General features: G+C 39.1%; 1 protein-coding gene across 4 annotated transcripts in view; it reads right to left on the bottom strand.

The window, feature by feature from the left end:
• Positions 1-14,813, bottom strand: part of KIAA1958 (KIAA1958 ortholog) — a 164,143-nt gene extending 149,330 nt beyond the window's left edge. For all 4 annotated transcript variants that reach the window (XM_049895619.1, XM_049895622.1, XM_049895618.1 and 1 more), the window contains exon 1: positions 14,574-14,813. The gene's annotated coding sequence lies outside the window, so the exon portion shown is untranslated. The remainder of the gene's footprint in view (positions 1-14,573) is intronic.
• Positions 14,814-15,463: the final 650 nt, after the last annotated feature.

The raw sequence follows: 15,463 nt of genomic DNA, 5'->3' as shown, positions 1-15,463 counted from the left end.
CCAAGCCTTTTCTGGAAAGGGCCACATGGAAAATATTTTCTGCTTTACAAGGTCTCTGTTGCAACCACTCTGCCATTGTAGCGCAACAGCAGTCAAAGACAACAAATGCTTGTGGCTGAATCTGGGCCACAGCAGGCTGGATTTAGCCTATGGTCCCAAACCGCTGCTTTATTGAACATTTCTGTGCATGTATCTTTTTCCATCTTTTCAATGAGTAAAATTACTACACGAATGGGTATGAATATATTTACAGCTCTTCATACATTCTAATTACTTCTGCAAAAGATAATCATGAGGAAGTGGAACACTGGAACACTAACACATGGTTGGCAGGAATATGAATTGGTACACTTCAAAAACTGGCAGTATCGACTAAACCCGAATATATATACTCTAGGACTCTGCAATTCTACTCCTAGGAAAAGATCCAAGAGAGATGTATCCATACAATCACAAAAGACATGTATTACAATACTGCTTGCAGACAGGTCTATTCCTAATCATCAAAAAGTGAAAACCACCTAAATGCCCATCAACAGTAGAATGGATAATTGTGGTATAGTCACACAATGGAATACCAAAAAGCAACAAGAATGAATGATCCATAATTATATGCAAGAATAAAGATGAATCTCAAAAACATAATATTGAACGAAAGAAGCCAGACACAAATAAGTATATATTTTCTGATTCTATTTACAGAAACTATAAAAATGAGCAAAACTAATCTGTTGTTGGAAGTCAGAATATTTATTTTCCTTCTGGGGAGAAGAGGAATGTTCATTACTGGAAAGGGCATAAGGGGTTGCTTCTGGGGTGTTAATAATGTCCTGTTTACTAAGCTGAGTATTACTCACACATATGCAATTTATAAAAATTCATTAACTGTACAATACAATATGTGTACTTTTTTGTACATATATTATACTTAAACGTTTTAAAAGGAAAAAAAGAATACCACCAATATTATCAACAGCGATATATGTGAGAATAACTTCCTTCCCTCCATTCCCCTCACTAGCAGTAGGTACTATCTTATTGTACATCTTTGTTAATTTGACAGGATTAAAAAAGTATCTCACTGTCATGTTAATTTGTGTTTAATTACTAGTGAGGCTTAACATTCCTTTTTTATAAATTGTCCTTATTTTATCTATTATTCATTGGAGTTTCATTTTTTTAAATAAATTATGAAAACTAACCATGATAAAATATCATTAAGACATCAGGTCTTTGCCTATCATATGATTGCAAATATTTTCTCCAGACTATTGGCTTATTTTTTAATTTCACTTTTATTAAAGAAGTTTAAGCTTTAAGCTTTTATACAGCCAAAAAGACTGATCTTTTTATCAGTGTATCTTTCTCTCCAAAACCATTATACAGAATAACATTCTTTCATTTTCAACAAAAATATTGTTTCTTTTATGTAATGTGTAAGGACATGCTTAATTCTCAGACAGGTAGTATGCTTTTAGAAAAACAAAATATTTATTTGGAGATTAACTGGAAGGCATCAACTAAAAAGGTATTAAGTCAAGTCTATAGGATAAATCTTGACACGAAATAATTTTTAATAGGAAAAGCTTTAAACTCTTGAGGCAATTATTTCATTAATGGAAAGTGCAGATTTTATACCTTATCAGTGGAGTATACTCTGGATGTAAACACATCATTAGAGAAATGTAAATATTCAGGAACTCTACTTTGTGGTAAGACTTTTGCCTGACATAAAGAAGACAGCCAGTTGGCCAAAAATTAATTTAAATGCCCTGGTGGCACAGTAGTTAAGGGCTCAACTGCTAACCAAAAAGTCAGCAGTTCGATCCACTAGCTGCTCACTGGAAACCATACGGGGCAGTTCTATTCTGTCCTATAGGGTCACTGTGTTGGAAACACCTCAACAGCAATGGGTATATACACATCAAGAATACACACATTCATCAAATACAATCATAAGCAAAACAGACTGATAGGCAGAATATATTTACAAGAATATACTTAATTTCATTCAATATACTCACATCCATTGAATATATTTTTAAAAATATTTGTAAGAAGACTAAACCATCAAACAATCTTAGCTTTCAAAAGGAGAACATTCCTTTCGAAAATGTTGCTCTAATCGTTTGCGGTCTTAAAAGCCTGTGAGCAGCCATCTAAGATACAACACTGGTCTCACCCCTTCAAGAGCAAGGGAGAATGAAGAAAACTAAAGATACAAGGGAAAGATTAGTCCAAAAGGACTAATAGATCACATCTACCACAGCCTCCACCAGACTGAGTCCAGTACAACTAGATGGTGCCCGGCTACCACCACCGACTGCTCTGACATGGATCACAACAGAGGGTCCCAGTCAGAGCCGGAGAAAAATGCAGAACAAAATTCTAACTCACAAAAAAAGACCAGACCTACTGGTCTGACAGAGACTGGAGAAACCCCAAGAGTATAGACCCCAGACACCGTTTTAGCTCTGTAATGAAGTCACTCCTGAGGTTCACCCTTCAGCCAAAGATTAGACAGGCCCATAAAAAAAGACTAAAAGGGCACACCAGCCCATGGACAAGGACTAAAAGGCAGGAGGGAACAGGAAAGCTGGTAGAAAGGGAACCCAAGGTCGAGAAGGGAGAATGCTGACTTGTCGTGGGGTTGTTAATCAATGTTATAAAACAATATGTGTACTGTTTAATGAGACCCTGGTTTGTTCTATAAATCTTCATCTGAAGTACATGAAAAAAGAAAATGTTGCTCTGAAGATAAAATGGGAATACCTTTAGCTAAAATTTAACAGAAATATTAAAAGCCTGTTTAAACGATATTTTGATAAATCAGTGAATTTGATGGATTTGTCAATTGGATGGATTGGGTGTTTCTTGCACTGATTATGGGAAACTGGCCTAAAGGTGCAAAATTTCGAGGCCAGAGTTTCAGACAATTTTCCAGGGAGGGAAAAAAAATCTTGAAAATAAACCTATATCTGCTTGGGTTCATCCTGATGCCAGAAAAGAATTCCTTTGGCAGATTTACAAATGCAAATTGCTACCTTTACTTAAATTGAGCAGACTACATTTGGGGAACATTTTCATTAAAAACAATTAAATTTTAAGTTTTGTTCCAGGGAGATAAACTTTAGTTATATAGGAAAGTCACTAATATAGAGCTACTTGTTTTCTGAATATGCCAGGTAAACGAGGTAAATTACTGGATCAAAGAGTCATGGAAATGTAAACAACCTGAGTAATTTAGAAAAGAAAGTCCCTGCAACAAATATGTATCAGCTTATTCCTATGTTATAAAGCGGATGAACTAGAAAAGCTGTCTACAATCAGATTCTTGCATATCTTACCACTTACAGGTAGCTACTCAAAGCTTTGTCCCCCTTGATCAAAAGAAAAAATAGTTGTCCAAAATAACAACAACAAAATGCTTAAGAATGAACCAAGAACTACTAAGCAAACAAGATGGTTAGCAGTGGCTTAATTTTGGATTCTCCCCAAATTTACTTATAAAAATAAATGGAGCAGACCAAGATATAGACTCATGCAAACATGTTAAACTGATTTTTGACAAAGGTTCACAAAAGCAATTCAATGGAGGATAAATAACCTTTTTGAACAAAAGCTGCTGGAGCAACTGGACATCCATCCGTAGGCAAAAAATGAACATCTACCCTACCTAAACCTCACACTTTATACAAAACTTAACACAATATGCATCAGAGACTTAAATGTAAAATGTAAAACTAAAAATTTCAGAAAACAGCATAGAAGAAAATCTTTGGGGCTTAGGGCTAGACAGAGTTCTCATACTTGATACCAAAAGCACTACCCATAAAAGAAAAAAAAAATGGTAAAATCAGAAGTGTTTGCTCTGTGAAAGTCCATGTGAAGAGGATGAAAAGACAAATTACTGATCTGGAGAAAACATCTGCAAACCACGTATCTAAAAAAGGACTAGTATCTGGAATACATAAAGAACTCGCAAACAACAGTTCTTAAAAACCCCGATTAGAAAACAAGCAAGAAACATGAAGAAGATATTCAGATGGCAAATAAGCACATTAAAAGATGTTCAGTATCATTAGCCACTAAACCCACTGCCATCAAGTCGATTCCAACTCATAGGGACTCTACAGGACAGAGTAGAACTGCCCCGTAGGGTTTCTTGTGGATTCAAACTGCCAACCTTTTGGTTAGCAGTCGAACTCTTAATCGCTGCACCACCAGGGCTCCAAAAACCAAACCCGCTGCTGTTGAGACATTTCCAACTCACAGTGACCCTACAGGACAGAGTAGAAATCCCCCATAGGGTTTCCAAGGAGCAGCTGGTGGATTCAAACTGCCGACCTCTTGGTTAGCGGTCAAACTCTTAACCACTAAGCCACCAGGGCTCCCTATTAGCCCTTAGGGAGACGCAAACTAAAACCACATGAGACATCACTACCATACCCATCAGAACGGCTAAAATAAAAAAATAGCGACAATACCAAATGATGGCAAACCCAGTGCCGTCTAGTCGATTCCGACTCATAGCGACCCTATAGGACAGAGTAGAACTGCCCCATAGAGTTTCCAAGGAGCACCTGGCGGATTCAAACTGCCGACCCTTTGGTTAGCAGCCGTAGCATTTAACCACTACGCCACCAGGGTTTCCAAAATGATGGCAAGGAGGTAGAGAAACTGGATCACACATACATTGCTAGTAAATATAAACAGTTAATATAAAATAATACAGACACTCTTGAAAAGTCTGGCAATTACACCTCTAGGTATATATCCCAGAGAAATCAAAACTTATGTCCAACCCCAAACCTGTATATAAATGTTCATAACAGCTTTATTTGTAATAGTCAAAAACTAGAATCAGCCCAGATGCCCTTCAAGAGGTGAACGTTTGGACAAACTGTGGAACATCCATGGCATAATACTCAGCAACAAAAAGGAACTACGGATGCATGCAACAACTTGGATGAATCTCCAGAGAATTATGCTAAGCAAAAAAAAAAAAAAAAGCCACTCTCAAAAGGTTACATACTGTATGATTCTATTTACATAACATTTTTGAAATGATAAGATTCCATAAATGTAGGGCAAATTAATGATTGCCAAGGGTTAGGGATGGAGTAGTTGGGGGAGAGATGGAGGGACTGGTAGAAACAGGTACCTACACAGATGATAAAATTATATTGAACTTAATAAAAAAATACACACACATAAATGAATACTAGTAAAAACGGGAAAATCTGAGTGAGATTGGTAGATTGTATCAGTGTCAATATCCTGGTTGTGATACTATGCTACAGTTTTGCAAAATGTTACCATTGGGGGAAACTGGGCAATATATACAAGGGATCTCTCTGTATTATTTCTTACAATTGCATGTGAATCTACAATTATCTCCATGAAAAAGAGAGAGAGAAAGAAACTAGGGTAACAAAAGAAAAAAATCCACAGATACAGTATTTAGGTGTACAAAATTAGGTGATAAGGGAGCCCCATGAAGCCCATATGAGTGAGCAGGACTACAACAGCCACAATAATAGGATCATACAAGATAGGCAACTGGGCAGGTGGGGAGAGAAAAGGGAGAGTTCTGATGACTGTAAGAGCTGGGAAACAAGAAATTACCAACACCCACCCTCAAAAAGAGAGGGCCTCTTCTGAGTGGAAGTGGATCTGAGAACAACCAATAAGGTTTCTTAGGCTTCTTGGAGGATACTGCAAAAGACTATGGGAACCTGCTACAGGCTTGAGAAAGAAAACTGCTGGGACTAAAATCTAAATCAAAGAGGTATCACTAGAGTAAAAGGAGGGAGATCTCAGAGAGTATCACAGAGGTGGCTTATTGAGAGGTCGTATTTTTTCCTTTATGTTGAAATACAATATACAATGAGAAAAGAGCAGAAATCATAAGCGAAGAGCTTGCTGATATTTCACACACCGAACACACTCATGTAATCAGCATCCAGATGAAGAAATGGAACATTACCAGCACCTGAGAAATCCCCTCTTTCTCCTTTCTAGTCACTATTCCCCGAGAGTAGCTACTACTCTGATTTCTCACAGAATAAATTGGTTTTGCCTGGGTTTGTACTTTATGTAAATGGGATTATACAGTATGAACTCTTTTGTGTCTAGGTTCTTTCTGCGAGAGTCATACATACTACTGCATGTAGTTGTAGGCTGTTCATTCTCATTGCTCCCTAATATTCCACTGGGTGAATATACCACAATTTATTTATCCATTCTGTTTCAGTTTACTGCTATTGAGTAACAAACCACCCCAAAATTGAGTAGCTTAAAACAACAATTTATTATTTCTCACAATTCTGTGGATCGTTAGGCAGTTTCTCTCCTAGCTTTACCTGAATTTGTTCATGCGGATACTTTTAGCTGCAGGGTCAGGCAGGCTGGAAGGTCCAAGATGGCCTCACTCACATGTCTGGTAGTAAGTGCAGGTCACTGGCTGGGTGCCTCAATTATCCTCCAAGTGACCTCTCCTGCTCTAGTACTTCCTTATGTGATAGTCCCAGGGCACTATTTCCCCAACTTGCAAGCATTTATTAAGCCTCTGTTGTACCACATGAGCTAATGTCTCATGGGATAAGCAATTACATGGCCAAAATCAGAGTCACAGTGGGAAAAAACTACACAAGTGTGTAGCTACCAGAAGTGATTTATTTGGGGTCATCAACATAACACTCTATCACTTACTACACTGATGGGCATCTAGGAAGATTTCAGTTTGGGGCCATTATCAATAGTGCTATGAACATTCTAGTACATTTATAGTGATGTGTTTATGTCTAGAGTGAAATTATTGAGTCCTGGAATATACGTATGTTCAGCTTTAGGAGATGCTGTCAAAGAGCTTTCCAATATGCTTGTACCAATTCACACTTCCATACCAATTTACACTTCTGATAGCAGTGTCTAAGAATTCCAGTTACTCTACATCTTCACCAAAACTTGGTATTTTCCATTTTTTCATGTAGTCATTCTGGTGGGTATGCAGTGCTAACTCATTTTGGTTTTGAGAAGTAATATTTGCAAATACTTCACATAAGAGGAGAATACTTTCAAACCATGAAGATGGGAAAACTACTTTGGCCCACTCCCGCCCCCATCACAAGAACCATCTCCTGAAGTACAGGTAGATCCATTTAATTTAAACATAAACAACAGAAAAAGGATGCAACCTAACCCTATGAAATAGTACTGTGAGAAAAAGATGAGAATTAACCAAATAATGTAACAATGGCCAATGAAGGCATAGCACAAAAATGTGGGCATAAAGTAGATGACAACTGTAACCTAATATTTCAAAATGAAGTAAAAGAAATAAAGAAACTGACAGAAGCTATGAAAAAACAGCATGCATCAGAAACAGAAAAACTAAGAAATGAAAATGGCTAGATAACAAGGATGCACAAAGAGAAATTGATAGAGTTTAGGATAGAATGGAAAAGAAAAAATTTCAATAAGGAAGACAAAACTAGAAGGAATGTTAGGATGAACAGACAGACACCAAGGAAAGTACATGAAAGGAACTAGAAGAAAGGAAAAATACAAAAATAAAGCAAATATTTTTTAAAAGAAAAAAATGTTAAATAAAGGTATAGCTAGAAAAGGTAAGCAAAGAAGATCCAACATACATTTAACAGATGATTCCAAAGAAAAAAATAAAAACGACCGAACAGAATAAATACTAAAATCTGTAATTGATGAAAACATGTACGAGAAAAAATACTTGGGCCAATAAAATTTAAAAAACACTCTGTGTATCTGGGAAAACTCAACAGAGAACAGTCAACACTTAAACATAAAAAAAAAAAAAAATTCTACTAAAATTACTGGTCTTTAAAGATGAAGAAAACATTCCTTTGGGCATACAAGCAATATGGTCACCTATAATGAAAAGAAAATCATACCAGTATTAGACTCTGACAACAACACTTTAGACCAGAATACAATAAAGTAGGACTGGGCAAACTATGGCTCATGGGTCAAACCTGGCCCACTGCCTAGTTTGTAAATTAAGTTTTATTGGAACACAGCCATGCTCATTCACTTATGTACTCTCTATGGCTGCTTTTACATTACAATGGCACAGCTGAATAGCTGTGACAGAGACTGTATTGCCCACAGATCCTAAAATATTTACTATCTGGTCCTTGACAGAAAAAGTTTGCTGACCTCTACAACAGAGTAACATGTTTGAAATACTTGAGGAAAGAAAAACGTAAGTCAACTATTTTTATTCAGCTGAACTGACCTTCAAGAATAAAAGCCACAGATAAACAACCTTAAATATGAAAGGTAGAGGATATCATTCACATGATCTATTTATGAGGATTCAATGAGCTTCAAACTACCAAATGATGATTACAGAAGTTTTAGCATAAAGATCTGTGTTGAACACTGAATACATTTAATGCAGAACTAGGACAAAATAAGGGGCAAGGAATAACAGAGCTGTATGTAATTCATTTTCATGGGACAAACATAGACCCGATAAATCTTAGGGAGCTGGAATCGAATGGTCGAGGGGCTTGATTATATACCAATACAGGACTGAGAATAAAGAAGCAGTCACAGATACATTTTATGTTTCTGGACTGGGAAATGAGTGGAAGGTGGTACCATTCACTAAACTAGGGAATACAAGAGAAGACACAGGTTTGAATAGAAAGATAACTAAGTTTTGGGCATACTGAATGTGAAATGTTTGTGGAACATCCAAGTGGCTATGTCTAGTCAGTTGCTGGATATAAGGATTTGGATTTCAGAAGACAGGCCCTGACTAGATATAAGATTTGGGGGTCATCAGCCAAGGAATGGGGGAAGTGACTAGGACAGTACATAACTTAATCATGCAAGAAGCAAGGTCAATATTTGAAAAACAACACCAAAAGAAACATGACCTCAGAACTCACCAAAAGCATACGAGCATCAGCAATTCCACTGGGCCACACTGGGCCACACAGATATTACCCAGTATTCTAAACCAATTATTAAGAATTTTCTACTTTACATCATTCAAAATAAAGCATTTAAAAATAATGAATATAAAGAGTGAATTAAAAAAATAAGCCTTTACCCACTTTAGCTATTTTTAATGACATATAGAGCTGATCATATTGTTCTGGGCTGCACCTGGCACTAAGTGATAGTGAAAAAGATCATAAAAGATCACTATAAAAATCATACATATGGAGTAAAATATGTGTGTATAAAACCAAAACCAAACCAAACCCAGTGTCGTCAAGTCGATTCATGTGTGTATAAAAGGCCACTTGGAAAGGCAACGCTGGGAGGAAGAAGGAATCCTAGCTGGGTAAGAGATCACAATGTTGTTAACTCTCTCCCAGATGAAGTCCCATAACAGAAAAGTTGAGATCTTAAAATCTGGTGATTATCCGTTAGATAACTCAGAGGTAAAATTAATTAAAAAATAGTATCAATAAATGTTTACAAGGGAAAACAAACTTTCACTAAAGGGACACAAAAAATCTGCAATTAGAAAAAGAAACAAAAGGTTATAGTACTATCAATTTTTGATGAAAACCAAGAACAGAGAATCCAGCTAAGATATATCTTGTGCCTGAAATAAAAATGAACCAAAAAAAAAAAAAATCCAAAAACAATCCAGCCAAGCAAAGGAAAGCAACAGAGGCAACTGTAGATAATTCTCTAGAATCAAAAAGTGTCTTAAAAAAATGTGTCAGCTAACAGAATCCTTGGAGATTAGCAAACAAAAACATTTTCAGGCATTAATTGAAAAGATATTAGCAGTAGATTTTAACATAATTCATGTTCTTTGCAAGTTTCTTTTTTAAAACAAACAGGTAATAATTATTAGCAATGCTCCACATATTATTTTTTGCCCTGCATCTAGGGCTACAAACACAAACCCATTGCCGTCAAGTCGATTTTGACTCATAGCGACCCTACAGGACAGAGTACAACTGCTCCACAGAGTTTCCAAGGAGCACCTAGTGGATTTGAACTGCCGACCTTTTGGTTAGCAGATGTAGCTCTTAACCACTACACCACCGGGGTTTCCATAGGACACAGATTTCAAGAGAACAGCAAGGTAGAAGGGAAAGCTGTTCTCTAGCTTGGAGCTACCAAGGAGAGACTTGCTTCCTAGTGCCAGCAGATCAGAGAGAAAAAAGGTAGAATGGAAATGTGTTCTTTTACGGTATTTTATGCTTCTAGAAGTTTCTTAAAGTTTTTAAAGTTATATTTCACATGAACTTGCACAGTTTACCTTCAGAGACACATGTAAGTTTAATTTCTTTTTGATACAAAAATGTTACTGATGTCAGTGGTACCTGGCTACTACCACTGATTGCACTGACCCACCATGGAGGGTCCCAGATAGAGCTGGAGAAAAATGCAGAACAAAATTCGAACTCAAAAGAAAGACCAGACTTGCTGGCCTGACACACTGGAGAAACCCTGAGAATATGGTCCCCAGACACCCTTTCAGCTCAGTAATGAGGTCACTCCTGAGGTTCACCCTTCAGCCAAAGATTGAACAGTCCCATGGAACAAAACAAGGCTAAAGGGGCACACCAGCCCTGGTGGAGGGACTGGAAGGCAGGAGGTAACAGGAAAGTTGGTAATAGGGAACCCAGGGTTGAGAAGGGAGAGTGTTGACATGTCATGGGGTTGTTAACCAGTGTCATACAACAATGTGTGTACTGTTTGATGACAAACTAGTTCGTTCTGTAAAACTTCATCTAAAGTTCAATAAAAAAAAAGTAAAAAAAAAAAGTTACTGATGTCCTAGACCACATCCCTTTGCCTTCTATATTATTTTTATGATAAAGTGTTTCTGAAATGCATTCTCTTTGTTACTAGACGCACTGGCATTACCGATATGAAAATAGTGAAAAAGCTCTCCAACTGTTCTAAGTGTAAGAATTTGCAAAATAAACTTGAATACTGCTGTGTAATTTGCCTTTTTCTCTAAAATGCTATTAAATTTTGTTGGCACTGGATACAAAATAAAATTCAAAAATTTGCATTTTCAGTACTTTTGGTTTCTTGACCTTTATTTGAATTTGAGACTAAGCTTTACCAAACAGCAGAATTTACACTGTAACTAGCCAACCACGGTCCTCATTATGGAATCTGTACAGTGCATTTGTTACCTAGGAAACAGACCAGAGCGCAGGCAGAGTGCAATTTCAGTCCAGCAAAAGAATTCTCCAATCATGCTGGTAAATAAAGTCCATAAATCAACTAATCAGAAGCAAGGTCAAGAAGTATCACGTAAGAGTTAAGCTCCATGGAAACTTTTTTTTTAATGAAAAAGAGAAACCTATGGGGTCTCTTTGGGCAAGAATGTAGATCTTTGAAGTAAATATTTTGAGCAGATTTCTTCATAAACACAAACTGTCAGAAAATAAACTGTTCAAAATAAATGGCTTCTCTCCAATCTTCAGCTTCTCTATTTTTGACAGTATTTAAGAGAAAAAGCATCTTTAGAGCCAGCCTCATACATCTGGTAGCAGAATATTAATCCAAGAATGAATTCTGCATTTTTAGGCGATCAGCATTGGCTTCCACTGTTCTTAAGCAATGCAGGATAAGGTCTGGAATGGGAGGTCATTGCCGGTATCTCTTAGAATCAGACCTGCATCCCCACCAGACTTCAAAAAACAACATGAAAAAGGACTTGAAAGTCACAGACCTATTATAAAGAATCAAACTCTTACTTTCCAGCTTCACTTTTGGTTACTATTAATCATACTGCTAGTCATTTGAGGGTTCCAGTTAAAGTGGCCATTTTAAGTTTCCTTTAATGAGAATACATTGATAAGTAGCAGATAGGAAAATGCTAGAAAAGTCCAGTAAGCTGTGGACAGCTTAGTGTTGTTTTAAAACAAAAACAAATTGCTGTCAGGTTATATTGCTCAGATATAGTTAAAATTCCAATTTTACACAAATTCAAAATTTCTGAAAGCAGCATCTGTTTGTCGTAACAAAATAAAGCAGGAAAAAATATTTCAACCGTGAAAAGTGGCAAATTTATATGCCTTCCTAAACACCAACTTACCAAAAGGGAGATCAATTGAAAATATTAAAGGTTCTCTGGAAGGCTTCTGATTATGCTAAAATATTACTGTTAATTATAAAAACAAAACAAAAAATTAATATCTGCACAGCAGAGTTAAAAAATAAAAAAAGGTATTATCCTTTAGCCGGCCCACACAAAGACACTACACTGCCAGTCTGAGAGCTCTATTAGGCACAACTCCAACTCTGCCAAAGCTATTCTCAGCACAGGCCACACAAAAATATTAATATTTAGTTTACACTGTGGTATTCTGTTAAACTTTCTCATGTCCACTGACAACCTTGTAAACACATAAACAATTCAATTTTTAAGCTTATCTTTCTTAATACTTCAAAGGGTTGATGAAATTACATGTATCTAAGAGCTGAAACTCTGGGAATGGTTTAGAACTTCATTCCAGATTCATGATAAAGACTGAACAAATTTCAATACCCATCCTCTTTGGGCCATCTTTAATGGGAAAGGAAAAGCAACATTTGTCAAGGGCCTTCCAGTCCCAGGGACAGAGCCTATCAGAGTTCTGTGCCTTTATGCAGTTTCAATTCATTCATCTCATCTACACCGGAAATCTAAAGCAAGAACTAATAAAATATGATCTGGAGTGATCACTGTGAAATGTAACCTCTTCTAGGTTTTAAGAAAAGTGTTCATAAGTATACGCTATACACTCCAGGCATTTATAAAAGCAGTCATACAATAAATAATATTACTCTGTTAATGTAACTGGGGAAATAATCTGGGATACATTTTTCTCCATAGAAAAAGACCACTATTTTAAGCATACTAAATTATTTTTTCTTTACAGTGACAAAAATTAGCTTGCTTAATTACAAAGGCACTAAAATAGTATTATTATTTTCTGATGAATTTCTACACCATACTTTACGAAAACTTAAATACTTTCCACCTTCATGTTTTTCATTTGAGTTTGGATTTTTTTTTTAAGAAAGCCTCCATTTTCTACATGTGACTGCATATAATTGAGTACCCTCAAATCCGATTTTTTAAACATCTCTTTGGTAACTGTCAGACTTAAGCTTGTCAACATATATTCTCATATACTAGGGAAAAATATACATATTTGTCTTCAAAAGTAAGCAACAGATTGACATTAATACAAAGAATAAAACTACCTGTATTAAAAGTCTGAATCTGTGAAGAGAATTGTTTGGGTGCTTATTCATTTATTTGAAGATCTACAAATACATACCAACTGTTAAAAAAAAAAAGCCAGCTAATTAAATAATATAAATCGGAAATATCACCCTACAGTACTTTTCAAAACACTAAATTCACCATATACAACCCAACAGAATATATAACTATATATAATAAAATAAAGAAGGCACTATCGCAGGGAGGAAAAATCCGTTTTAACATTCATGTTCTCCCATATGTGTCAAATGTCTCATATCTTAAACCGGCAAAATGAAGGTTTTAGCCAGAATGATAAGTGATAAGCTAGATAAACGCTTATTTCCAATTTAACCTCCACACTGGAGGCTGTCACCACCTGACTCGCCTGTTGTTATTTTAATGGGTCGAATTTTCTATCATGTTAATGCTAAAGAGTCTGGGAGATAACAGAACTTTACCCTAAAACTTTAAAGAAACAAAACTTAATATGTAATTGTAAAAATAACAGCCATGTTTTGTTTTTGCTTGTCTGTATCTAATCTTTAAAAAAAAAAAAAGTCGCCAGGAAAACAAAAACAGGTCTTTGATCTTGGTCCGATTTCGGTCAGCCCACGCTCCTTTCACCCAGGGGGATACGTTTCTTGATATATTTGATAACAAACACAAATCACTGTGCGCAGCCTCAGATGGGGGGAGGCTTTCAGAGAAAGCCCTCCTCGGTTAGAAACAATAAATAAGAGACCGAAGCGATCGTACGTTCCTACACACACGCCCCAAACGCACCTCAGTGTGCCTCCGGATGAGGGAAACAAGTCCGGCAAAGCCCTGAACCACCTCTCTCCCTCTCTCTCCATAGCCATCCCAAGACTTGGAAACTAGAGTGGCAGATCTCTTCTTTCTCCTTCCCGCCCTCTTTTCCACCTCAAACAAATCCAAGAGCAGGAGCAGGCGAGCCAGACCCATGCAGTGCGCCCGCGGCCGCCGCGGCCACAGGAGATGCTAGGCGGCCGGCCGTCCGGCCCCGGAGGAGCCGAGATCACAGCTGCGGCCGCCACAGCCTGCGCTCGCTCCCGGAGCCCACTCGGCCGCCTGGGGTCTTCACCTCTGAGACCGCCCCCCCCCCAGCTTGTTGCCGCCAACGTCCAGCCGCCCGGTCCCTGCCCTCCCTCTGGACCTCTCCCCCCACAGAGGAGACAAAAGGAAGGTTCAGCCGGGTCACTGCGCGGCAGCGGAGGGGAAGGCAGAGCAGACCCCAGCGGGGCCACCCCCCACACAAAGGGGTTCCCCAGCCCAGGTCGCAGTCTCAGCGTGCTCGTCCCCGCCCAGCGCACGGGCTCTCACCCACCTGCAGGTGTCTGTGCGTCTGTCCATAGGAACGCGGGCGATGGGGGGGCCTGCGGGAGCCGGGCAGCCTAGGCTGGACGGGGCGGGACAGAGGAGAGGGAGGGAGAGCGACCAAGGGGACCCGGACCGAAAACAAGTGGAGCGTGGAACGCGCCCGGCGGGCGGCGGGTGGGGGCGCCAGTCTGGCTCGGCCAACCGGCGCGCGCCGCTCCGTGCGCCCCGGGCTCCGAGCGCCCTGCTCGGAGCGCGGCGGGCGGGCGGGCACGAAAGGGGGGCGGGGCACGGGCGGGGCGGGGCCGACGAGCGGGGCGGGGGCTCGGACCCCCGGCTCCAGCCGCCACCGGAAACGCGCCGTGGTCGGCGAGACCCACAGGAAGTGTGTAACGACACCTCCTACGACACGCACCGAGCCTACAGTCGTCGCTGCCTGGAGGAGGTGTGCACCACCCTCCTTACACGCACACGCGCGCGCTGGCTGGGGAGGTTTGTAACAACCCTTTTTCACGCTCTGGAGCTCAGTCCCCGCTGCCCGGACAGGTGTGGAGCCTGTGATCTCCATTATGTTCCGGAAGTGTGCAGCGTGCGCTCCTACCGCAAGCCCCAGTCCAAGGACCTCGATACCCCTCGGAGGTCCATACACCTCCAACTAAGACGCAACAAACAAAATCTGATCTGTTCCTCGGTATGTGACACCTGTTAAAGTGCACTGAGCAGACACCTCTATAGCCAGGGACGAATAAGAGCACGTCTGACCGATATACAAACAACCACAGTCAACCACCTCGTGGAGGTTTCTAACATCCAACTACAACACACACACCCGTCACACTCCCCCATCCCACAGGAGCCGGGGGTGGTTAATGAGTCCTAAAACAAACTTAGAACTAGGTC

The sequence above is a fragment of the Elephas maximus genome, chromosome 9 (genome assembly GCF_024166365.1).
Source record: "Elephas maximus indicus isolate mEleMax1 chromosome 9, mEleMax1 primary haplotype, whole genome shotgun sequence".
NCBI classification, from domain to species: Eukaryota; Metazoa; Chordata; class Mammalia; order Proboscidea; family Elephantidae; genus Elephas; species Elephas maximus.
Note: the sequence above shows the minus strand (reverse complement) of the source record. Positions and strands in the feature narration are given on the sequence as shown.